We start from the raw sequence: 27,119 nt of genomic DNA on the forward strand, positions 1-27,119 counted from the left end.
GTTCAATCCTTGAGTTTATTCAAAGTATGAAGTCCACCCCAGTCCAACACTGGCACCTCCACATCGAGTTTATTCAAGACTCAGTTTGATAAAATTTTACACTTTGATGCATTTGGGAATAAGCTTGAAAAGTGAAGCTGAGACCAAAGATCAACTATAATCTCACTGAATAGCGAGATATTTTCATGGGCCAACAATTAATTCAGCTGCTGTCAAATCTTGAGATCTAAGATTATTGCGAAGCTCCTTTGGATGTTTTTAATGATGTTAAGAATGCTATATAAATGCAAGTTATTGTTTATTCATTTCAGCAGGTTGCCAACAGTGAAAATTGAAAAAAAATGACTGATCCAATCTTGCTTCTTTTGCTCATTGCTTTTGCAAATTGAATCTATTTTCTGTCCTGGTTTTTGGATCTGCTTGTTAAGTTTTACTTTCTTATTACTCTGAATACAGAAGTATAATTCGACAGCTCCGACACCCTCATTATCAGTGGCTGTGTCTGCATTTTTAACCTGCCTCATCCACAATGCTGTTTTTTGCATTGACCTGGCCAATGTTTGATTTTGCTGTTAACCCTGAAGCATTCCTAAATTGAGTGAACCATCTGCACCAATTTTGCTTGTTGCAGACCTTCCATTTGTTCTAAAGATGCTGCCAGCAGGAGGGTGTGTTCGATGATTTACTCTCATTAGAGCTTGCTTTCAGCATTGTATTGTTGTCAGCCAGTGTGTTGTTGCTGCTGCTTCACAGTCTCTGGCCATTTCCTTTAGTAATTTGCTTGCTTCTCTGACCTGCTGCTGGGATTATGTTTGAAGTTTCTCTCATTGTTCTGTCTACTAGCTGGCTCTCTTGATAACTGTCACCTTCTATTGTTATGAGGGTCTTGGAGAGAGTTAGGAACACGACATTATTTAAGAGGTTGTCAGAACCGAATAAAAGCAAAATACTGTCGATGCTAGAAATCTGAAACAAATGCAGAGAATGTTGGAGAAACTCAGCAGATTTGGAAGCACCTTTGGAAAGAAAATCTGACTTAACATTTTGAGTCTGAGTGTGTTCTCCTTCAGAACCCTTTAAAGCAGAATCATTTTTGGACTTGAAACTTTAACACAGCTTCAGTCCCTAAGAATGCTGCAAACTGGCTGAGCATCTCCAGCATTTTCTGTGTTTGTTGGAGTCTAAGCTATTTTAAGGTAATCAGTTATTCAACATTCTATGAATTGTTCACACATTTTGACTTCATAAGATAACATTTTTTTTTAACAACAAAAACAAAAACAGATGTTGCTGGATATGCTCAGCAGGTCTGGCAGCATCTGTGAAGAGAAATCAGAGGTAATGATTTGGGCCCAGAGACCCTTCCTCAAAATTTGTTTATGAGGACTGGATGTCAGTGGCTAGGCCAGCATGAGCCAACACTAACTGCCTTGGAGAAGGTGGTGAGAAACTAGCTTCTTGAAGTTAGTGGTTGTGGTTTGAAAGGTTGTGTCAAAGGAGCCTGACTGAGTTGGTATATGCATCAATGGCAATAGTGGTAATGAGATGCCAATCAAACAAGATGCTTTGTCTTTGATGGTGTCAAGTTTCCTGAGTTTTGTTGGAGCTGCACCCATCCAGGCAACTACAGAGTATTTCATTACATTCCTGACTTGTAGATTGTGGACAGGCTTTAAGGAGACAGAAGGCGAGTTACTCACTACAGAATTTCTAACCTCTGACCTTCTTTTGTTGCCATAGCATTTATATGTCTAGTCCAGTCCAGTTTCTGGTGAATGACAACCCAAGGTTGAAAATAGTGAAGGATTCAGTGCTGATTATCCAATTAAATATTAAGATTAGATTCTTTCGTGTTGGAGATGTCTTTGCTTGGCATTTATAATGTGAATCTTATTTGTCACTTATATTCCAAAGCCTGTGACCATGAGTTGATTTATATGGAGACAGATTGCTTCAACATTTGAAGTTTCACAAATGACGCTGAACATTCTGTCATCATCAGTGAACTTCCCCACTTCTGACTTTATAATTGATGAAGTAGCTGAAAATTGTTGGATCTAGGACTCTCATGCACTGATGACCCAAGGCCTGAGGTAATTGACCTCAAATAACCACAACCATTTTCCTTAGTGCCAGTTGGGACTCCAACCAGCCCATTCCCATTGACTCCAGTGTGGCAAGGGCTCCACAGTCAGTCCAATTCTGCCTTAATGTCAAGAATAACAAACAGTCTGTAATACTGCTTCGGTATATCTTCAGAATGGACTGAGGGAGGGTTTGAAATGTAAGTGATGAATGATTGCATCAGATTGTGATGTGAAATTTGAATCAAGCCTTTTGGTGTTTATCAATTCTGAATATGAAATGGGAGGAAAGGTTTTTAATTTATTATAGTTTCTGGAGCTGACTGAACTTAGGTAGTGCGGGGGAGAGACACTGGGTTGTCCATGTGCTCATATGCCTGAATTGTGCTGATTAGTTCATGTCTCCATCTTTTCAAATATTATTGATACAACACAGGGTAAACCCCTTTGCTAATTTAAACCTGACACACAGAGAAGCTCTTCGAGGAGAAAGTGAGGACTGCAGATGCTGGAGATCAGAGCTGAAAATGTGTTGCTGGAAAAGCGCAGCAGGTCAGGCAGCATCCAAGGAATAGGAGAATCGACGTTTCGGGCATAAGCCCTTCTTCAGGAATGAGGAAAGTGTGCCCAGCAGGCTAAGATAAAAGGTAGGGAGGAGGGACTTGGGGGAGGGGCGTTGGAAATGCGATAGGTGGAAGGAGGTCAAGGTGAGGGTGATAGGCCGGAGTGGGGTGGGGCGGAGAGGTCAGGAAGAAGATTGCAGGTTAGGAAGGCGGTGCTGAGTTCGAGGGATTTGACTGAGACAAGGTGGGGGGAGGGGAAATGAGGAAACTGGAGAAATCTGAGTTCATCCCTTGTGGTTGGAGGGTTCCTAGGCGGAAGATGAGGCGCTCTTCCTCCAACCGTCGTGTTGCTATGGTCTGGCGATGGAGGAGTCCAAGGACCTGCATGTCCTTGGTGGAGTGGGAGGGGGACCTCTGGACAAACTGTTCCAGTGCAATTACAACACTGACATCTCCCAGATAATGTGGAAAATTGCTCAGGTATGTCCTGTACACAAAAAGCAGGACAAATCCAACCTGTTCAGTTATGGCCTCATCAGTTTCTTCTTGTTCATCAGCAAAGCAATAGTAAGGGTTTTGACACAATTATAAACTGTCGGTTGTAAAGGAATAACTTGTTCTCTAACACTTAGTTTGGGTTCTTCCAGGGCCACTCAGTTCTTGAACTCATTATGGTCTTTGCTCAAACTTGGATAAAGGAGCTGAATTCCAGAAATGAAAATTGCGTGTGTTAGCAAAGAACTGAATGAACTTTATAAATACAAATTCTGGTGTATGGCGTATGTTGATTGCATTGGATAAATATTTACATTCTCCCTGTTCCTTCTTCTCAGATAAAATGCTAGGCCATGAGGTTAGAGAGTGGAAAACATTCTCATTATGCCCAGTTCTGAGTTCCTTATGTCTGTTCAGCATGGTGTAAGTGCCCCACAATATTCCACAATATTGAAGTTTCAGGGGGTATAGGGCTGCATCATTGATAAAGGAAACCATCCCTGCAATAATGAGGGAGAATGCTGTCGAAGGGTAAAGTGTAGATATGAAAAAAAGGGTTATTACATTCCCTGGATTCTACTACAGGCCTCCCACCAGTCAGAGGGAGATAAAGGAGTAGATATGTAGACAAATCATAAAAGGGTGTGAGAGAAAGAGGGTTAGAATTGGACAGGAGTTTACTAATATCAACTGGGATCACTTTAGTGTGAAAGGATCACACAGTGTGGAAATTTTAAACTGCATCCAGGAGAACTTTTTGTGCCAGTATGTAGATAGACTTACTAGAGGTGGGGCAGTGCTAGCCCTAATCCTAGGGAAGGAAACTGGTCAATTGGTTGAAGTTTTGGTGGGTGAGCACTTTGGAGACAGTGACCATTACTCTTTAAGAATCCGTCATTATGGAAAGGGATAAGGCTAGTTCAGAAGTGTTTAAATTGGGAGAAGGCCGATTTCAATATGTGACAAACATAGACTAGAAGCTGCTACTTGCAGGTAAATCTACATATGGAAAATGGAAACCTTTAAAAGGTCGTATCATGAGAATTCAGGGCTATCATGTTCCTCTAAGAGTGACAGAAAAGGGCAGCAAATTCAGGGCACCCCAGATGTCAAGGGATATCGAGAGTTTAATAATGAAAAAAAAGGAAGCACACATCGTGTACAACACATTAAAAAAACAAGGGAGGCCTTTCAAAAATATAGGGTAAGGAGGTTGCTTAAAAATGATATTAGGAGGGCAAGTGGGACCGGGGCGGGGCGGGGGCATGAAATATGTTTGGCAGATGGGATCAAGAAAATCCCCAAGGCATTTTATGGGTAAATTATGAGTAAAAAGATTATCAGGGTAAGAGTGGGACCTATTAGAGTCCAATCACTTGTATGTGGAGCCTGTGGACGTGGGTGAGGTCTTGAACTCTAATCTGTACTAACAAGAGTCAGGGATTTCAGTTGGGATGGTGAGGTTCTGGAACATGTAAAGGTTAGTAAGAAGGAGCTATTAAATTTTGTAACTGGCATAGAACATAGAACTGTACAGCACAGGAATGGGCCCTTCAGCCCATGATGTTGTGCCAAACATGTCACCAAATTAAAGTAATCCCTTTTGGCTGCCCTTGGTCCATATCCGGACATTCATTCCATATTCATGTGCTTACGTAAAAGTCCCTTATATGCCCCTCTCATATTTGTCTATACCATCACACCTGGCAGCATATTCCAAACTCCAACCACTCTCGGTTTAAAACAAACTTGCCCCTCACGTCTCCATTGGACTTTCCCCCCTAATTTTAGACATTTCAACTCTGGGAAAAAGATTCTGACTATCTACCCTATCTATGCATCTCAATTTTATAAACTTCTATCAAATCTCCCCTTAGCCTCCACCACTCCTGAGAAAACAACCCAAGTTTTTCTAGCCTCTTCCGTACCCTCTCCAAAGCCTCCACATCCTTCCTGTAATGTGGCAACTAGAATTGAACACAATACACTAAGTGTGGCCTAACTAAAGTCTTACAAATCTACAACATGACATCCTGACTCTTATACTCAATTCCCCAAGCAACAAAGGTAAGAATGCCATATGCTTTCTTGACCACCCTATCCCCTTGTGTGGCCACTTTCAAAAAGCTATAGACCCTAAGATCCCTATATCCATCAATGCTGTTCATTAACTGGTTATTTTTCCTTAACATTTGAACTCTCAAAGTGCAGCAGCGCACACTTACCCAGATTAAACTTCTTCTGTTATTTCTCTGCCCATATCTGCAACAGATCTATCTCACTATATCCTTTGACAACTTTCTACACTATCCACAACTCCACCAACCTTTGTATCATCTGCAAACTTATTAACCCAACCATCTATATTTTCATCCAAGTAATTTATATATAGCACAAACAGTACCCAGTATGGATACCTTGCAGAACACGACTAGTCACGGATCTCCAGACAGAAAAACACACTTCCACCATTACCCTCTGTCTATGGGCAAGCCAATTCTGAAACCATGCAGTCAAGTCACCGTGGATCCCATGCATCTTAATCTTCTGGATGACCCTACTATGAGGTACCTTGTCAAAAGCTTTACTAAAGTCCATATAGAAAAAAATCGACTGCTTAAACCTCATTGATCATCTTTTGAGGAAGTGACCAAGATGATTGAGGGCAGAAAGGCATGTAAATCCCCAGGGCCTAATCAGATGTATCCCAGGTTGCTATGGGAGGGAAGGGAGGAGATTGCTGGGACCCTTACAGAGATGTTTAATGCTTTGCTGGCCACAGGATAAGTGTCAGATGACTGGAAGGATAAGCCATGTAATTACAAACCAGTTAGTTTGACATCAGTGGTGGGGAAATTATTGGAAAACAAATCCGAGGGACAGGATCAATCAATACTAGAAAAGTCAGGGATGATCAGCACAGATCTGTTAGAGAGAGGTCCTGGCTGACTAATTTAATTCATCTTTTTGAAAAGGTGACTGAATATATTGATGAGGCCAGTGCAGTTGATGAGGTTTACATTAAATTCAGTAAGGCCTCTGACAATGTTCTTTGACATGGAAGGCTGATCCAAAAGCTAAGAGTCTATGGGAGCCAAGGCAAGGTGACAAACTGGGTCTGAAATTGGTTCACAAATAGGAGGCAAAGAGTGATAGTGGAGAGTTGCTTTTATATTTGGAAGCCCAACATTATTTGATCTCTTACATCACAATTAACAAAGCTCATATTAACCTATTAATCCTAATCCCTACATCTCTACTAAGTTACTCTCTTTGTACAATATCTGCAACCTCCTACTGAGTGTTGGGAGGAATAGAAAAGCTGATGCATTGAATGTAGTGTAAATGCTGCAGAGACAAGCGAGGTAACAGTATGATATGGAAGATGACCAAGAGTTGCTTGCTGTTTGATATATCAGGGCTTGCTTTTTTTTCCTGGCTTCAAATCTAGATAAATTGAAAGTACTGACACTGAGAAGATTCTCCTTCATACACAGGTATGCAAAGATGAAAAAAAACGGTCAGAGATTTTGTGAGCTTGATAAAGTGCCATTGCAGGTTTGATTTGGAACTAGGGAGCCACATATTGGATATTGCAGTGCAGTGGATGAGCAAAGAGGGAGGTGTGGTAGTATGCCACTGCTCAATCAATATAAGACGAGCAAGAGCGGAGGAGGTTATATTGGCACCTTATAACAATGAATAGGTACATCCACACTTCAATTGAAGAAAGCCAAATTAAAATCCATCGAACAAGAAGGTGTAATTATCACACATTCCAGAAATTCCATAACCCCTAAAAGTGTGTACATTGAGTTTAATTAAAAATTTTAAAACACTCAATTTTAATAGATTGGAGATATTTCTCACATAAATGTGACAAATTTAATTGATGATAGAATTTGTGTTTATAGGACCTTGTAGCATTGCATTGCTTTCACTGCTAGCCTAATTGGTTATCTCCTGGCAATAAATGATGTTTTTAGTTCTAAGACTGAAGTTAAGATTAACGTGCTGAATTCCTGAGTTGAGTTTAACTTGGGCCGTAGAGGGTCAGGTTCGTCTAGCACATATAAGTACAAAGTACAAAGACGCAAGTGCTCTCTGAGGATTGATATGCAACCAATATCATATCAAATCATAAATTTCTCTGCAGTTGTAAGGCTGTTAGACAAGTGCTCCCAATGTGCTTGGAACTGCAGTAAATAAAAAGTCAAAAATCTTTTCTCCTTTATTTTGTTTCTCGTAGTCTAGATTGGGATAGAGTATATAATCACTGGCTGGATACTTAGTGAGGCAATGGCAGGGATGGGGGTGGGTGCAGTATTAACCACCAGCTGCAGGTGCCTCATGCCTCCTCTTTCCATCCTCGTCATTTCTGGCAGTTCATGTGCCAGCAGCAGACCTTCCCACAGATTCAAAAAGCCCTGCAAGACCTCCAAATAAACAGAGGCCAGCAGCTTCATGGACAAACATCACCGACTGGGGAAGTGATGGCTCCTGTCACTTGCACTCAAAGTCTAGAATTGTCACTGGATTGCAGAACACAAGTGAGAAATGGCAGAGGGGAGGCCATCCAGAGAAACAGGAGAATTTTTATCTCTTTATTCTTGTATAGGACTATGGATGTCACTGGCAAAACCAACATGTGCTTCCCATTCCTAATTGACTTTGAATTGCAGGGTTTTCTGGGTCATTTCAAAGGGCAGTTAAGTGCAGGGACGTTGCTGTGGGTTTGGAGTTACAGGTAGGATGACAGATATCCTGAATTCAAGAACATTCATGAATCAAAAGGGTTTTTATAACAATGGTTACAAAGTCACCGCTCGATTTGCTTTTAATTGCAAATCAATTCAGTTGTTGGATTTGAGCCCACATTTGCACAAATTCAGCCTGGAGCCCAGAATTACTAAGCCATTACATCAGCAACACCAATTCTGTCTTCTACACTTTAATAATGCACCTCAGACTTCACTGGTAGCTATTATTGTAATGCTGCTGCAATAAGACTGTGTACTCAGTGCAGTGATTGTAACAAAGGTCAGTCAGCTAGACCTCATCGAATATGAGTTCCCCGATGGAACTGTTAATCTGGTCCAATCAGGGAGCTTTGGCTGACATAAAAGGATAAATGTCAGAGATATTGCGCCCTGAATATGCAATTCAGTGAGAAGCAGCGTTATTGTCAAAGGCTATGCATTTGTAAATAAAGGATGATTGGTGATGGGATGTCAGCCTCTGAAGAGTTACTTCATTCAGAAACACACAGCCAGCTTATGGATTAAACCAGGCTACATCTCTAATCTGTTTGCTTGCTGTCATAACACTCGCATACTCTAAGCCTACCTGGATGCTCAGAGCATCCCTGCCTCTCATTGTATTACCCTGCCTTTTATCACTGTGCCCTCTCAGCTAGAGATACCAGTCTCAAAGCCCACCTGCTGTTCTGTTTAACATAGACAGAAGGCCAGGAAACTTGCTAGGGTTGTCTCCGGTCCTCAGTAAACTGAAGAATATAAACGTTGGGAAATCTTGTTCAGCTGTACAAGGCATTAGTGAGGTTGCATCCAGAGTATTGCATACAGTTTTGGTCACCTTACTTGAGGAGAGATGTAGTTGCATTGGAGACAGTTCAGAGGAGGTGAGGGAGTTTTCTTATGAAGAGAGATTGAGCAGGTTCAGTTTATACTCTCTAGAGTTCAGAAGAATGAGAGGAGATCCCACTGAGTTATAAGATGCTGAAGGAGATCAATAAAGTCGATGGAGAGGAGATATTTCCTCTTGTGTGCAACTGAGAATGAGAAATCCTGGTTATAGGATAAAGGGTAGCAGATATGGGGACACCTAATGATATCATTACTGGATCCAAATAATGCCATGGGGACAAGAGTTCAAATACTACCAGGGCAGATGGTGGAAGTTGAATTCAATAAGTATCTGGAATTGAGTCTAATGATGACTATGAATCCATCGCTTATTAATGGGAAAAATCATCCATCTGGTTGACTAATGTCCTTTAGGGAAGAAAACAGCCTTCTGACCTATATGTCAGTCCAGACCCACAGCAATGTGGTTGACTCTTAACTGCCCTCTGGGGAATTAGGGAAGGATAATAAATGCTGGCCTAGCCAGTGGTGCCCTCATCCTGTAAATGAATAAAGAAAATTTAAAATAGAAGCGAGGAGTAATCATTTTTCTCAAAGGGGCGTGATTCTGTGGAATTCACTAACACAGAAGGTGGTGGATGCTGGGACATTAAGAAAATTTGAGGAGGGAATGGACAGAATTTAATTAGTAATTGATTGAAGGATTCCAGAGGTCAGGCAGGAAAGTGAAGTGAAGGCTGTGATGAGATTAGCCATGATCATATTAAATGGCAAAGCAGATTGAGATGCTGAATTAGTTACTCCTGCTCCTGATTCTTATTTTCTTATATTTTTATGAGAGAGAGAGTGAGAGGGAGAGAGAGAGCACACCTTTGGTCAGGGGTTCTCAGCACAGTGAGTGAAGGGCAACCTCTGATACCAGTCCAAGGACTTGTACACTTTCAGACAGCCCCATGAAGTACTCAGGGTACACTCCACGTAAATGAGAAGGAACCATCAACCAGCTCAAAACCTTTTCCAATACTGCATTTTCCTTATGAAATGAGAGAGGTATACAGGTATTAAGAGAGATGAAAATGGGTGGGATGGTTATTTCTGATGCAGGTGGGGAGGTGACTCCAGCAAGTGGATAGGTATTACAGAGGACATACAGGTTTGGGTTGTGGGGGATTGGGGTGGGTGGCTATGAGTGAGGAAAGATGTTGCAGGCAAAGATGAGAGGGGGAAAGCATGGGTTTTGGTTTGGAGGTGGATACAGTACCAGAGATAGAGTTCATGTCAGGTATCAGACAGAAAATGATGACATGTCTGCTGGCAGAGTGGAGAAGGAGCGGAGAAATTGTGCTGAAGGAGAGGGATACTGAACTCAGAACATTAATTCTGTTTCTCTTTCCATAGATGCTGCTAGACCTGTTGTGTTTCTCCAGCAGCTTCTATACATTTCTCCAGATGTTGAGACTGCATTGATTCAGGTGGCAACCTCAGCTTAGGCTGGCATGAGGAAAGAAGGCATAAAGCCTCTGCAACTACCCATCCAGCAGAAGCTCCCCTTTCGGACTGTAATGTCAAATTTCCCTCATCTGGGACAAATGACAGGAACTGTGCAGGGTGGCTATGGAATGACAGAGTTTATTAGAACCTCCACAAAAACCTTTAAAGGATGGCACTGGTTTCACGAATGCCAATTAATTCCAGGATGTACTGGCAGTGGTGAGTTCTTTAACGGCGTATGTTAGGATGGGGCAATAATTTGATGTGAGAGACTGTTATGGTGGCAGGATAGGTAGATACTGAAGCAAAAGTGAGGACTGCAAATGCTGGAGATCAGAGTCGGGAGTGTGGTGCTGGAAAAATACAGCAGGTTAGGCAGCATCTGAGGAGTAGTAGAATCAATGTTTCAGGCGTAAGCTCTTCATCAGGAATGAAACGAGTTTGGTGAAAATTCTTGCATTGAAAAACCTCCAAAAATCTCATTACATGACACACTCAACCAAACAAAAATGAATCAGCCCTAGGAGACTATAATTGATGCAGCGCAGTTTGAAAATTGAGACTTTATCCTAAAAATTCAATTTTGTATCATAGTGAACCAGAGCTAAAAATCAAGATTGATTTGTATTTTCATTTCAATTCATCCCACATTCTTAACATTGAACATATACCTCAGAAATGTTTCTAAAATGATGAGCAGCCTTCGAATATATGAATCTTTATAATTGGGCACCTACTATTGTCCAAAGTTGCAAACATTTGTGTAAGACAATTTATATTGAAACAACTTTTGGGAACAAATCTAGGAGGTGCCCTCCAGATGTTATTTATCAACTGCAAGCTCCAGCAGCTCTCTCTGTAGTATTGCTGTTACAATTTAAAAATTCATGCTCTAATTGAACACCTATGGTTCTTGTGTAAAGTAATGCTATCCACAAGAACAACTTCACTACATAACTGAAATGAGGCTGATCTAAGATGTAACAGAGTTACTCAATTTCTAGTAATAGCAAAGTCCATGGGTAAATGTTGAGTGACCTCGTTGAAGAAAGAACAATAGAGGGTAGAATCCTTCCAGTCCCATGAAGGAGGTAAAAACAATGACTGCAGATGCTGGAAACCAGATTCTGGATTAGTGGTGCTGGAAAATCACAGCAGTTCAGGCAGCATCCGAGGAGCAGTAAAATCGACGTTTCGGGCAAAAGCCACTCATCAGGAATGCAGGCAGAGTGCCTGTATCGTGTAACGCGCAGCCCTCCAATCCCGACCTCACTATCAAGCCAGCAGATAAAGGGGGCGCATGACCCCACCCCCCATCACCAAACCATCATCTCCCAGGCCATACAGAACCTCATCACCTCAGGAGATCTCCCACCCACAGCTTCCAACCTCATAGTCCGGGAACCCCGCACTGCTTGGTTCTATCTCCTTCCCAAGATCCACAAGCCTGACCACCCTGGCCGACCCATTGTCTCAGCCTGTTCCTGCCCCACTGAACTCATTTCTACCTACCTCGACACTGTCCTATCCCCCCCAGTCCAGGAACTCCCCACACACATTCGAGACACCACCCACGCCCTCCATCTCCTCCAAGACTTTCGTTTCCCCGGCCCCCAACGCCTCATCTTCACCATGGATATCCAGTCCCTCTACACCTCCATCCGCCATGACCAGGGCCTCCAAGCCCTCCATTTCTTTGTCTCCCGATGTCCCCAACAGTACCCTTCCACTGACACTCTCATTCGTTTGGCCGAACTCGTCCTCACCCTTAACAATTTCTCCTTTGAATCCTCCCACTTCCTCCAGACCAAAGGGGTAGCTATGGGCACCTGTATGGGCCCCAGCTATTCCTGTCTCTTTGTTGGCTACGTAGAACAGTCTATCTTCCGTAATTACACCGGCACCACTCACCACGTCTTCCTCCGCTACATTTATGACTGCATTGGCGCCACCATGTGCTCACGCGAGGAGGTTGAGCAATTCATCAACTTCACCAACACATTCCACCCCGACCTTAAATTTACCTGAACCATCTCTGACACCTCCCTCCTCTTCCTGGACCTCTCCATCTCCATTAATGACGACCGACTTGACACCGACATTTTTTACAAACCCACCGACTCCCACAGCTACCTGGGTTACACCTCTTCCCACCCTACCTCCTGCAAAAATGCCATCCCGTATTCCCAATTCCTCCGCCTCCACCGTATCTGCTCCCAGGAGGACCAGTTCCACCACAGAACACACCAGATGGCCTCCTTCTTTAGAGACCACAATTTCCCTTCCTACATGGTTAAAGATGCCCTCCAACACATTTCGTCCACATCCCGCACCTCCGCCCTCAGACCCCACCCCTCCAACCGTAACAAGGACAGAACGCCCCTGGTGCTCACCTTATACCCTACCAACCTTCGCATAAACCAAATCATCTGCCGGCATTTCCGCCACCTCCAAACGGACCCCACCACCAGGGATATAATTCCCTCCCCACTCCTTTCCACCTTCCACAAAGACCGTTCCCTCCGTGACTACATGGTCAAGTCCACGCCCCCCCTACAATCCACCCTCCTGTCCTGGCACCTTCCCCTGCCACCGCAGGAATTGCAAAACCTGCAGCCACACCTCCTCCTTCACCTCCATCCAAGACCCTAAAGGAGACTTCCACATCGATCAAAGTTTTACCTGCACATCCACCAATATCATTTATTGTATCCGTTACTCCCGATATGGTCTCCTCTACATTGGGGAGACTGGGCGCCTCCTAGCAGAGCACTTTAGGGAACATCTCTGGGACACCCTCACCAATCAACCACACCGCCCTGTGGCCCAACATTTCAACTCCCCCTCCCACTCTGCCAAGGACATGGAGGTCCTGGGCCTCCTTCACCACCGCTCCCTCACCATCCGACGCCTGGAGGAAGAACGCTTCATCTTCCGCCTCGGAGCACTTCAACCCCAGGGCATCAATGTGGACTTCAACAGTTTCCTCATTTCCCTTTCCCCCACCTCACCCCAGTTCCAAACTATCACCTTCATCCCCTCCCCCACTCACCTATTGTAGTCTATGCTACTTTCTCCCCACCCCCACCCTCCTCTCATTTATCTCTCCACCCTTCAGGCACTCTGGCTGTATTCCTGATGAAAGGCCTTTGCCCGAAACGTCAATTTTCCTGCTCCTCAGATGCTGCCTGAACTGCTGTGCTTTTCCAGCACCACTAATCCAGTCCCATGAAAGAGCAAACCAGGAGTAAAGCTGCAGATTAGAGCATGGGTTGGCTGGCCACTGTGTTCTTGCCTTCCTCCAGGTGGCGATCTTGCTGGAGGTTGGTGAGCAATGCAGCAGGCTCCTCACCCAAGGGGGACAAATCACCAACAGTTAACAAGTAAGACGTTAAAGATGGGGTATGGAAAGAATACTAATGACATTTTCCTGGCGTTGGATTGGCCTCTACTAAGTTGCAGGTGCTGAGAAGCAGCCTTCTCCAAGAAAGCCTGGCAGTCAACAAAAGTAAAAGCTCATGCTTCATTTGTGGGTTCGTAGGAAGGGAAGACAATACCTACAACTTAATGATCTACACTGGTGGAGTTTCCCCTCTGCTCAGTGGTTAGCACTGCTGCCTCACAGCGCCAGGGACCTGGTTTGATTACAGTATTGGGTGACTGTCTGTGTGGAGTTGAACTTTCTCCCTGTGTCTGTGTGGGTTTCCTCTGGATGCTCAAGTTTCCTCCCACAGTCCAAAGATGAGCAGGTTAGGTGGATTGGCCATGGGAAATAAATGGTTACTGGAATAAGGGTGTTGGGATGGAATCCTCTTTGGACGATTGGTGTGAACTGAATGGGCCAAATGGCCCACTTCCACATGATTGGGATTCTAAGACTTTGACCCAAATCAATTTTAAAATTGTCACACCTCTTCCTGGGCAGCATTTATGTTGAGGGTGTCTTACTGTCTAAGAGGTACCCACCTCTCCCAATGGTGGTGGAGACCTTCAAAAGCTACTGCCTTCCCCCACCCCGATTGGATTTAGAGCTTCAGGAATCTGCCTGCTGTCTTTACTGCCAAAGGTAACCTCTTAATTGGCCACCCACCGAGAGATTGCACAGTTAGGCCACCAGTGATCAGAGCCACTTTGTTCCCAGTGGAGATACGTTTAGAAAAGTGGTAAGACTGAATAAACACAACGGATCCAACAGTGTCTGAAAATAAAAAAGACAAGTTAACATCTCAGAGTGCAGTCCTTCAGAAATCCCAAATTGTTTCATTCTCCAGTCTAGATAAGACTATCGCAAAAGAGATTAGAAACCATGGAAGTCAATTTTATTCTGGAGCCCAATATTCTTGGTTCCAATAATTTATCTCTTTAAATCTATTTTCCAATATGTTTGTTATCAGGCCAAAATCCTTGAACTCATTGAATATCTTCCTGTAGTAAAGCTAGATTAATAGTGAATCTAAATGAACGCTGCTTGAGTTTAGAAATAAAATTCAGTTGTATCATCACAGATACCTTTGGCAATAATCCTGTGTAAGGATATATATTAAAAAACATTGATGTTATGTAGGTAAGTTTTAAGTTATGTAATGAGCATAATAACGTTGATCCTATGGTGTAACTCAATTTTTTACAGGGAAATTATGTCACCATAGTCTTACCAGACTATAGGAGCTGCTCTCATATTAGAGAGAAGCAACTGGTGGTGATTTAACCTGAGGGCCACCAGACCTTAGGCAAGGGAAGGGGTTGAGAAGGAGAGTCCTTTATGGTAACTTCAAACTCGTAATAGGAATTGAACTCACACTGTTAGCATCACACTGCTCTGCAAACCAACAGCTTATGCCCGAAACGTCGATTCTCCTGCTCCTTGGATGCTGCCTGACCTGCTGCGCTTTTCCAGCAACACATTTTCAAACCAACAATCCAGCCAACTGCGCTAAATCAATTACAGGGAAGTAAATGAATAGCATACAACGTAGCCCCAATTAAACATAGAACACGTGCAAGGGAGATTGATGGTGAATCACTGGGAAGACCATGAAATTCCGAATGTTTTAACACTTTGGCCTCAATTAACATTGACAGATTGGCTGCATTCCCCTTGCATGTGGAAATGTAGCAAGCCAAATCTGTGTTTAATTACTGTCCTGACATCTAATGCCGACTTAACGCAGGGATGCACCTCTTACAGAGAGGTTGCTTTGTTTACGTTTTTCCATTCAACAACTTTAAGTTACTTTAGCAAGATGGATGAATCATTGGCAGTGGCTGTTTTCTCTGTTGTATCTTTAAAGACCCTAGTGAAGGGACTGAGAGCCAGGTTTTGCTGAAAATCTGGAACGCTATCCCCAAGGCTGAGATAGAACTAACCTGTATCTCAGGTCAGTGCCGTCAGTATCTCGGTTTAATACAGTAATGTACTCAATGATTTCAAAGAACCGGCAGAGGTGAATATATGTTCACCATTCCTCCCTCACAACTGAACAAAATTTACCTAATCGTCTTTTCAAGACTCAGCATTTTTCTCTCCTTTACTAGATCCTCCAACATATAAATACAAGGCCCCACTATAAATCCTCTCTTACCTATTCTGAACACATTCACCTCTTTGTTCCCTCCCTTCACACCACTTCATCACAATAATTCTGTGGGCTGGCTGGAGCAACCAGAGGTTGTATTACTTGTTCAACATTGTTTGAATACTCTTATTATTCCACAATTTAAATAAATCAACTATTTCTACTCCTCTTTTCTCATGCATCTTCTTACATGTCATCTCGTCATTCTAATTTTCTCTTGCTTTTTTCTCATTTTCTTACCCTATCCAGTGCAGACACAAGTCTATTTTATCTTCTTAAGTGTCACATACTAGAAAGAAAAGTGACTAACTGTATGATAGTGTAAGAGAATAATAGAGAACCGGTAGCTTATTTTATATTTTTTCCTATGTTCATTTTTACTGACATCAAACTGAAAAGGGCAGCAAATCTAAAGGAACAACACCACCATGAAGTTCCCTTCCAAGTCACTCACCATCTTGACTTAGAAATGTATCACCATTCTTTCACTGTGACTAAGTCATAATCCTGGAACAGCATTGAGAGTGTCCCTCTACCCCGTGGACTGCAGTGGTTCAAGAAGGCAGTGCACACCAGTTTCAAAAGGCCATTTCGGGATGGGCAATAAAACCTGGCCAAGCCAGTGATGCCCAAGATCACAAAGAATTGGTTTTATCAAAATAACTTAACTCTTATATTCAAAGTTTGGGTGAAGATTTGTAGCTCAGGTGCTCGTTGCTGTGGTTCTGTTCGCCGAGCTGGAAATTTTTGTTGCAAACGTTTCGTCCCCTGTCTAAGTGACATCCTCAGTGCTTGGGAGCCTCCTGTGAAGCGCTTCTGTGGTGTTTCCTCCGGCATTTATAGTGGCCTGTCCCTGCCGCTTCCGGTTGTCAATTTCAGCTGTCCGCTGTAGTGGCCGGTAAATTGGGTCCAGGTTGATGTGTTTGTTGATGGAGTTTGTGGATGAGTGCCATGCTTCTAGGAATTCCCTGGCTGTTCTTTGTTTGGCTTGCCCAGTCGACTGGGACAACACTACCATTATAGGGCAAGCCAAACAAAGAACAGCCAGGGAATTCCTAGAAGCATGGCACTCATCCACAAACTCCATCAACAAACACATCGACCTGGACCCAATATACCGGCCACTACAGCGGACAGCTGAAACTGACAACCGGAAGCGGCAGGGATAGGCCACTATAAATGCCGGAGGAAACACCACAGAAGCGCTTCACAGGAGGCTCCCAAGCACTGAGGATGTCACCTAGACAGGGGACGAAACGTTTACAACAAAAATTTCCAGCTCGGCGAACAGAACCACAATAACTCTTATATTGAAGAATTCCTTTATCTCCTATTCAGAATGAAAAAGGCCAAAAATCAAGTGAAGCACTTTTTTATTTAACTTGATAGAAAATAGTTTTACATGCAGATTATTATACAACTTCTTTAGAATAGATTACATACAGTGTGGAAACAGGCCTTTCAGCCCAACAAGTCTACACCGACCCAGACCTTCTACCCCGACACTACAGGCAATTTAGCATGGCCAATTCACCTAACCTGCACATTTTTAGACTGTGGGAGGAAACCGGAGCAAACTCACACAGACACAGGGAGAATGTGCAAACTCCACACAGACAGTCACCTGAGGCAGGAATTGAACCCAGGTCTCTGGTACGATAAGGCAGTAGGGCTGCCCACTAGCATGTTTTGTACTTTGGAGAATAAAAGCATATCTCACAGAAACTGACTTTTGCTAACGTCATATTTGGCACTCCAGAAAACCTTTGCAAAATGTTCTGTTCTCCAAATATAATGTTGACTGTCTGCAGTTTTTTACACTAAAGACTGTTATCAGATCTGCAGGCCTTGCTACTTATCTCTGTAACTGTTTGCATTGTTCCTCCTTAGCAACTATTCCAATTTTGCAGCTTCCCAGGGCCAATTTTATTGGCACATCTTACTACCTGACTTAAGAAAGCAACAGCTAGCCAGAACTGTAATAACATGTCCATGATCTTTCACAGGACATACCAAAGGTCTAACATCACAGTATGTTAACTTTGCTCAATTTGACTGACCTGTTTTCTATTACCAGTTCATTGATAGCTTCCAAGCCTATTCTTTCCAACATTTTCAAAGCAAATTTTAAAACTCCATCTTAAAACAGGCAAAATACTCCAGACCAATGGCTATGGAGCTGATGATACTCGGCAAAACGGAACTTTGAATTGCATTGTGGAGCATGTAAGGATCAAGCATACTCCATCAGGCACACAAAAATAGTTTTGACCTCTACTACCCTGGATCCTCTTCTCCACAGCGGAAAGAAGGCGGGGTTTCAAAATCACAGCTCTTTCTTTACCACAGAAATGGCTAAAAGGCTGGCTCCTCTGTCCTTGTGTCACACTGAAGTTGGAACAATGCCCTTGAATCCAGTAACGAAATTAAGCAACACATTCCACAATGAGTCCTAGCTTACCATCTGAAGTATATTTATGTCTATCTCTTCAAGAAATGTACATGTTAATATAAGTTACATTAGTTAGTTACTTCAGTTAATGTTGCTTATATCAGTTGGTTCAATAATAGAGTACACATAAAATATGGAGATTTCAAATACCATTGTTACCCACCAATTAATGCATTTCAGTACTATTTAATATCTCTATACTTTGGTTCTCTGTCCACTATAGAAGGTCAGTATCAAATATTTATATTTTCCCTGCCCTTCTAAAATGTATTATTTCTATCTAATTGTTTTTTTTAACTAAACAGGCGTGTTAATCCTTTCATTTTGCAATGAAAGATTAGCTATAAGTTTATGGCTTTTCACTTGCAGCCTTACATACCAAAGAAAATGGATAACAGGGATCAAGGGATTAAAGTTTACATGGAAGTTCTCCTGGTTAAGCAGACATCTGCATTAGTAGACTGCTGGCCAGCTGCAGAGTTTGTTTGCCTCTGTTATTGCTTCATTCCATGGAAACACCTTATTCTCTGTTGAGGCATGCATGTTTTTTTCCCATCATTCCCAGTCTTGATGCCACTGACACGTTTCTGAGAAACTGTTACTGAAATACCCTCAAATAGATCAACTTCACAATTGAGTTGCCAATTGACTTAAAGTAGTAGCATTTCATTGACATGCAAATACATACTCTGTGAAAGACAATGAAACCATCGCTAAACATTGAATTTATTAATTAGTAATCAAATGGTTTCAGTTTAATGGCAACAAGGTAAGTTTTAATGTACACCCAAATATTTAAGCTAACTATTCATCTTTGCTGTATTGACAATAATTGATTGGCTTGAATTCCTTTAGTTGTTGCAAACAATATCTGATAGTTACTTTATCAAAATTGATACAACCAAATTCCAGGTGTACCCCACCATTTGTTGGGATCCTGGATGTGGTTCCCCAAGTTATTATACTTCGAGACACGTAGCCCAGACTCACAAGCTCCCAACTGAGGACGGATGAACTGGCTAAACTTCTTTATTCACTCACCCTGTCAGTTGATTACCGTAAGGTTAGCTTACAACAGATCCCCTCCTCTGTGGATAGTTTTCTCACAGAACAAATGAATTTTTCTTAGAAGGAGCCAATGTAGCTAGGTTCATCACTACTGCTACTCTTGTCCTCGAGGGACAGATTGTTACCTATTTGTCCTCTTCTTGGTGATAATATTGCTATTCATTTGTCATGACACAGTCTTTGTTTTTTTTTCCCTTATCTGAGATCTCTATCAGGTCGTTCACTTTTGAATTTCTTGCCTATTCTCTGATCTGGCCTTTAAAGGGTTCACCTTGTATTAGTAGGATCACTAATACAAAATCCCGTTGCTGAACGATTCAGGCTTTGACATGTTTGTTCATTTTTATCACTGTCTAGGATATAAGACAGATAAGACCATAAGACATAGGAGCAGAAATTAGGCCATTCAGCCCATCAAGTCAGCTCCACCATTCAATCATGGCTGATAAATTTCTCAACCCCATTCTTCCACTTTCTCCAAGTAATTCTTGATCCCCTTGATACTCAAGAACCTATCTATCTCTGTCTTAAATATAGTCAATGACCTGCCCTCCACAGCCTTCTGTGGCAATGAGTTCCATAGATTCACCACTCTCTGGCTGAAGGTGTTTCTCCTTATCTCTGTTCTGAAAGGTCTTTCCTTTACTCTGAGGCTATGCCCTCGGGTCCTAGACTCTTCTACCAATGGAAACATCTTCCCAACATCTATCCTGTCCAGGCCATTCAGTATTCTGTACTTTTCAATTAGATCCCCCTCCATTCTTCTAAATTCCATTGAGTATAGACCCAGCAAACGTTCCTCATATGGTAAGCTTTTCATTCCTGAGACCATTTTTGTAAATCTCCTCTGAACGCACTCCAGGGTCAGTACATCCTTCCTGAGCTATGGGGCCCAAAACTGCACACAATACTCCAAATGTGGTCTGGTCAGAGCCTTATAGAGTCTCTGAAGTACATCCCTGCTTTTATATACAAGTCCTCTCAAAATATGCCATCATTGCATTTGCCTTCCTAACTACTGACTCAACCTGCATTTACCTTGAAAGAATTCTGGACTCGTCTTTTTTGCATTTCAGACTTCTGAATTTTCTCCCCATTTAGAAAAAATCCATGCCTCTATTACTACTCTTCCTACTAAAGTGTATGACCTCAAACTTTCTCATGCTGTATTCCATCTGCCACTTCTTGCTCACTCTCCAAACCTGTCCAAATCCTTCTGCAACCTCCCCACCTCTTCAATGCTACCTGCCCCTCTACCAATCTTTGTATTGTCTGTAAACATAGCCAGAATGCTCTTAGTTCCTTCATCTAGATTGTTAATGTGTAAAGTGAAAAGTTGTGGTCCCAACACTAAGCCTTGCGGAACACCATTTGTCACCGGCTGCCATCCTGAGAAGGCCTCTTTTATTCCCATTCTCTGCTTTGTGCCAGACAGCCAAGTTTCTGTCCATGCTAGCACCTTGCCTCTAACACCATAGGCCCTTATCTTACTCAGTTGCCTCCAGAGTGGCACCTTGTCATAGACCTTCTTGTAGTCCAGCCTGTCCTTGTTGTAATCTGCTCTTTACTTCCTCAAAGACTTCTAGTAGATTTGTCAGGCATGACTTCCCCTTGATGACTTTGCCCAATTTTACCGTATACTTCCAAGTGTTCAGAAATCTCATCCTTCATAATGGATTCCAGGATCATACCCATGACCAAGATTAGGCCAATTGGTTTGTAATTTTCCATCTTTTGCCTTACTCCCTTTTTAAACAGGGGTGTCACATTAGCAATTTTCCAGTCCTCTGTGAACCCCCCTGACTCTAGCAATTCCTGATGCCTTCACTATCTCTTCAGCTAACTCCCTTAGAGCTCTGGGGTGTACTCCATCTGGACCAGGTGATTTATCCACCTTCAAGCCATTCAGTTTTTTTTTAAGCATTTTCTCCTTGGTGATGGTCACCATACTCAGCTCTGCCCCCTCACTCTCTTGAAGTTTTGGGATATTAATTGAGTTTTCCACCATGAAGACTGACACAAAGTAATTATTCATTTCTTTAGCCATTTCCTTGTTCCCCATTACTATCTCTCCAGCATCATTTTCCAATGGCCCAATATCCACTTTTGCCTCTCTTTTGCCTTTTATATATCTCAAGAAATTCTTACAGTCTTCCTTTATATTACTGGCTAGCTTAGCTTCATATTTAATCTTCTCCATCTGTATTTCTTTTATTGTTGTCCTCTGTTGGTCTTTGTAAGCTTCCCAATCCTCTGGTTTCCCACTGCTGTTCACCACATTATATGCTTTCTCTTTTGCTTTTATTCTATCCCTGACTTCCCTGGTCAGCCAGGCCTGCCTCATCCTCCCTGTACCATGCTTCTTTTTCCTCAGGATGAATCCCTGCTGTGTCTCCTGAATTACTCCCAGACACTCCTGCCATTGCTGTTCTACTGTCTTTCCTGTTAGGCTCCTCTCCCAGTCAATTCTACCCAGCTCCTCCCTCATGCCTCTGTAGCTGCCTTTCTTTAGCAGTAATATCATTACCTCTGATTCTTCTTCCTCTCAAATTGCAGGGTAAATTCAATCATATTATGATCACTGCCTCCTAAGGGTTCCTTCACCTTAAGCTCCCTTATCAAGTCTGCCTCATTCCACAACACTAAATCCAGAATTGCCTATTCCTTAGTGGGCTCCACCACATGCTGCTCCAAAAAGCCATCTCATAGACATTCCACAAATTCTTTTTCTTGAAATCCATTACCAACCTGATTTTCCCAGTCCACCTGCCTATTGAAATCCCCCGTGATCACTGCAACTTTGCCTTTCCTACACATCTTTTCTATCTCCTGGGGTATCTCGTGCCCCAGCTCCTGACTACTGTTTGGAGGCCTGAACATAACTCCAACTATGTTTTTTTTAACATTTGCATTTCCTCCATTCTGCCTGCACAGATTCTACACCATATGACTCTATTTAGTTTCTTACAATTGATTTTATATTATTTTGTACTAATAAGGCAACTCCACCCACTCTGCCCACCTTCCTAAGTTTTCGATAGGATGTATATACTTGAATATTTAGCCCCCAGTCCTGATTCCCTTGCGGCCATGCCTCTGTGATGCCCACCATGTCCTACCTGCCAATGTTGATCTGCACTACAAGCTCATTTGCCTTGTTCCTTATGCTGCGTACATTCAGATATAACTCCTTCAGTCCTGTATTAACCGTCCCTCTTCTCATTGTCATTCCTTTGAAGTTTAATTGCTAACTCTTTCCATAGACTCTGTCCTATTTGTACCTATGCTGGAGATTTTAATAACCTCTCCTGAGTTCAGCACTCTTACCTCCTCCTATAATTTGTTTATTTTCTAATATCCCCTATCATTGAGCCCTTCCATCTCCCCCCACCACCCCCCCCCCCCCCCCCACCCACCCCACCCCCACCCCCCACCCCCCCCCCCATTTAGTTTGATGCTCTGTCTACAGCCCTAGTTATGTGATTCACTAGGACTCTGGTCCCAGCACGGTTCAGATGAAGACCATCCCATCAGAATAGGACCCTTCTTCCCCAGTACGCATGCGAATGTCTATGAATTTGAACCCTTTCTCCCACACCAATCTTTGAGCCACACACTTACCTGCTTAATCTTACTGACCCTGTGCCAGTTAGTTCATGGCTCAGATTATTATCTTTTTGATTCTGCTTTTTAATTTAACTTCGATCTCTTCATACTCCCTTAGTAAAACTTCTGCATTAGTTTTACCTATGTAATTGGTACCTACATGGACCATGACCATTGGATCTTTATCTTCCCACTCTTAAGCTCCTCTGCAGCCTAGATGAGATATCCCAAATCAGAGCACCAGGCAGGCCACCCAATCTTCGGGCCTCTTGACCCTGGTCACAGAACAGTGTCTATGCCTCAATCTATACTATCCCCAATTACAACACCACTTCTCTTCTCTCCCCCCAAGCTACTTGAATGGCTCCCTGCACCAATGGTGCTGCAGTCAGTCAGCTCATCCTCTCTGCAGTCCCCATTCCCACCCTCACAGGGAACAAATCTTTTGAACCTGTTGGATAAGAGCAGGGGGCTGAGACTCCTGTAACACTGCCTCCTGGATCCCTCTATCTGCCTCGCTCACAGCCACACCCTCCTGTCCCTGACCACTGGTTAAATTCGAGTTAGTTAGTCCAGAGGTGTCACTGTCTCCTGAAACACACGTCCCTGATGTGTTGCAATGTTTGAAGCTCAGACTCCAGCTCATTGACTCTAAACCTAATTTCTTCTAGCAACCAACATTTACCATAGATATGGTCACCGCAAACCACAATGGGGTCCACCAGCTCCCACATCATGCAGAAACAACACATCACCTGACCCTCCATCCTTATTTTATTTAATTAGTCTTGAATTTAGTTTTTATTTTAATTTTTAACTGTTTATGTATATTTGCTTATGCAAGTTGTAACCAATAAATTGTAACCAATAAATTAACAGAATTAGATTTAACACAGATTCAAATTTAGCAAACCCCCTTATTAGCAAATCAAATCACTGGCCTCCTGTGATGTCACTTTTCAGTTTCCCCGTCAGAATCTCCATCCCAGGCTGCTCTTCGCTCGCTCCCGCTTAGTGCAGTCCCCAAATCCACGAAGTAATTGTAGATGAACTCTTACCTTCCCAGGATCCTCTTTGTTCTCTCCCGCTCAGCTCTGGTCCTGAAGTGCAGGTCGAAAATCCACAAGGTAAAGTTTTATAATGTCTTGCCTCTCAGGTCCGGTCCTGAAGTAATTATCAAGGCAACTTGCAGGACTTGCTCTTCAAATTCTGCTGCAGGGTGTATTGTGGAAATTTCTTCCCATTCGTTTTTAACATTATACTCACAAATTAAGAAACTTGTAAGGGATTGTAATTTAGTTTGTAGTACTATTCTCCCTCTGCAGCTTCTTTGTCACTTATAGGTATGACATTCCAGAGTTCCTCCCCGGGCAGCTACAGTATTTATATCTGCTCTCCTTTGGCTGTATCCATTCTATTTTAAAAAGCACACACTGGGATTTAAAATGAAAAATGTCCCTTGGGATTGAAGGTATGATTCCTGAACAAGACACTGTGGATGAGAACTGGATATGTTCCAATTGGAGTGCCATCACTCCAGCAGATTAATTTCCATGTGATGAAATTGAAAAATCACACCAATGAGTAACAATTTTTTTTATCCCAATAGAAAGTAAAAGAAACTTTGTGAACAGAATCATAGCTTTCAACTTCTAATTACATAGGCCAGACCTGACTTGTGTTCCAAAGAAAGGTGGCATGGTGGCTCAGTGATTAGCGCTGCTGCCTCACAGCATCAGGGACCCAGGTTCAATTCCAGCCTTGGGTGACTGTCTGTGTGGAGTTTGCATGTTCTCCCCATGTCTGTGTGGGTTTCCTCCCACAGTCCAAAGATAAGGAGGCTAGGTGGATTGGCCATGCTAAATTGCCAATGGTGCCTAGGGCTGTGTAGGTTATGCCCAAAACGTCGATTATGCTGCTCCTTGGATGCTGCCTGACCTGCTGCACTTTTCCAGCAACACATTTTTCAGTTCTGATCTCCAGCATCTGCAGTCCTCACTTTCTCCTAGTCATGAGAAATACAGGGTTACTGGGAATAGGTTAGGGGGAGATGGGTCTGGGTGAGATGCTCTTTGTAAAGTCAGTGTGAACTTCATGGGCCAAATGGCCTGCTTTCACACTGTAGTGATTCAATGAATATTCATATTGGATTCAAGTATCACACTTTTTCTCTCTCCACAGATGCTGCCAGACATGCTGCGTTTCTCCTGCACCATCTATTTTTATTTCAGATCTGGAAGATTGTCTTCTGCACAACTTTGCAGTTAGGGAAAGTATGTCAGTCAAAACAGGCGCATCGCCTGATATCTTTGTATTTTTCTTATTGTAAATTGCAAGAAACCGTGAGGATGGGATTAGTTGCTGGGTTTGTAGCCCATCATTGACTTCAGTCTGATACAATCCCGTCTGTCGCTTAGAGATCTAAGAGATGGGAGTTCGGGTATAATAAGGTCTGCCCTTTAAAACACATGCTTCTGCATGTGTTTTAAAGGGCAGAGTTGTAGTCACTGAAAGATTGATTACAGATGATGAAGTGAAAGCAATTGTATACAAGCAATTAACTGCACTTCTGGGATTAAATTGTCGAGCTAGAGATATGGTTAGAGGATCTGTTTATAGACAGACAGAATAAGATATCTCACCATTAGATTCAACCTGAAAGGGTAGCTAAATTCATGAAGTGGACATCACAAGGTGTGAGTTTGATTTGGTTGCTATTCATCCAAAGGAAATTTTGATTTACATGAGAATTAACTAGTACACACATATTGGAAGTTTCACTTAGAGAATAGTGCGAAAATAAGAATAATTGGGCATTTACACAGAAAGTACAACAAATCAGCTTGTAACCTAGAGTTGATATTCCAGCTGCAGCGTTAAGGGAGTATTTCCGTGGCAGAGGCATAGTTCCTTTATTCGAGGTGCCATTTGCTTTTCCTACTGGTTTCGGAGAATGTTGAAAGCACAAAAATGAAGAAGAGAACAGAGTTGTTGTGTTGCCTTGGCCAGCTTCCTGCCCTCTACCTTCAGGACGAGAAATTGACTAATGGGCCATTCCTCTCTTTCTGGTCTGTGGAAGCTTGCTGTCTGATAAATAACTACTGTGTCAATCTGTAAGAGAACAGTAAGTACACTTCAAAGTAGCACAGCATATTGAAGTATATGGAATAATAGCTAGACATGAGATAGTGAAAGCTAACTATTTAGAGCAGGAACTCACTGGGGCCTGAGCAACATGGGCCATGGCAAGATTTGTAGCAGAATCGGATGAAGAGTCCAGTGAGACCAATCTCAACATCAGCAGCATCTTACTCCATCTGTTATGCTTTTTACAGGACATGAGACCAGTTTCCTGTTAGGGGGCATTGCTTTATGAACGCCTTGTTAATAGCCCATCCTGCATCATCAATATTCAGCTTCCTACCTTGCCAAACCTGCCGCACAAGCTAGACATCAAGAAAATGTGACACTGCATCAGAGTGGATACCTGGTAAATTCAGCCGCAGTTTGCTCTAAACAACCTCTATGTTGCATTTGATCAAATTGCATCCCAAGGTCTAATCCATGGCACCAGCTCCATGCACTCCTGATCCACAGATATTGGCAACTGCCAGCTTCTCATTACCATCATGGCACCTCTCCAATTCACTGATAGGGTGCTCTGGAAGTGCAGAAGTGCATTGCTAAATCTCACAGATGGCGTTGAAAGGCTGCAGTAAGGACACTTCGCACACACAGAGTCAGCTCACAGACTGGACAAGGTCATATCTCACGTTGCTCATTTGCTTCCTTCACACTTACCTACTTATTTGCAGCATCAATACCTTGCCTGAGTTGCCAGGCCATGCTAATTAGCACAGTCATATAACAAGACAGCTTGCCTTGCTGTTCAGACGTCATCAGTCATACATCTTGCTGTGTTGTAGTGTGCTATGTCAATCTCACACCTCCGATAAAGCATAAGCAATGCACGCAGTAAACATTGTGCAGCAAGCAAGCAGCTATGTCTCTGAGCTTTACAGGAGTAGTCCTCTTTGAGGTCCTTAGAGGTTCCCGTCAACCAGGATCCTAGCACTGTAAGTTAAAAGCAGTCTCTTGTACCCAGTCCATAGGCAGTCATCCAGTCAGGGTGTACTCAACCAGAGGCCCATGCCTCTGCAGCCCAAGGAGTGGGTCAC

This window comes from Chiloscyllium plagiosum, unplaced genomic scaffold (assembly GCF_037043375.1).
Source record: "Chiloscyllium plagiosum isolate Xiang-an unplaced genomic scaffold, Cpla_swu_hap1 HiC_scaffold_1, whole genome shotgun sequence".
NCBI lineage: Eukaryota > Metazoa > Chordata > Chondrichthyes > Orectolobiformes > Hemiscylliidae > Chiloscyllium > Chiloscyllium plagiosum.